Genomic DNA, 687 nt, shown 5'->3' with positions numbered 1-687 from the left:
CGCCATCGAGCGCAGGAGCCTGAGCGCTCCAGCCCTCGGAGGTCACCGGGTGCGGCGCGCGACTCGCGGCTCGAGCGTCGTCGCCGCCTCCGAGGAAGACAAAAGGGACCCGGGGGCTGGGAGGGGAAAAGTTTTCTGCTTGGCTCCAGAAGGATCCCAACCAAACCTCACGCTCTAAGCGCGGAAGAGGCGGGCTGGGGACAGGGGGCGGGGGACGGGGTGCAGGGATGGCTTCCAGGAGCGTCACCGCACGATCCGGACCGGGGTCCGAGCCAATCTCGCAGCCGCCCACCACTCGGGGGACCTCCCCCCGCCCTGCTGCCCCCGCTTTCTCAGCCCGCCTCCTCCTAGATGATGCAGACGAGATCCGCTCTTCCCCCTCCCAGGTCCCCCAGTCCCTCAACGAGTGACCCGGCCGCAAAGTTGCACTTCTGGAGCCGGGATTACCGCAGACAAAACCTATCTGTGGGAACAAAATGCCCGCTTTCAGGAGCGCTTCTCTGGGCTGGAAGGCCAGAGGGCGGAAAGGGACACACCCACCGGTGGGGCGCGCCTCTCGCTGTGGGGGTACCCCAAGTCCCAGAGCCGAGGTCCGCGCCCCGCCAGTCCTCTGGAGCAGTAGGAGAGCCCCCGCGGATTCCCGGTTTTCCAGGAGCAGGCGCCTCGGCCCCACGCCCCTCAGACTCT

The sequence above is a fragment of the Suricata suricatta genome, chromosome 7 (assembly GCF_006229205.1).
Source record: "Suricata suricatta isolate VVHF042 chromosome 7, meerkat_22Aug2017_6uvM2_HiC, whole genome shotgun sequence".
NCBI classification, from domain to species: domain Eukaryota; kingdom Metazoa; phylum Chordata; class Mammalia; order Carnivora; family Herpestidae; genus Suricata; species Suricata suricatta.
This window is presented reverse-complemented; position numbering follows the sequence as displayed.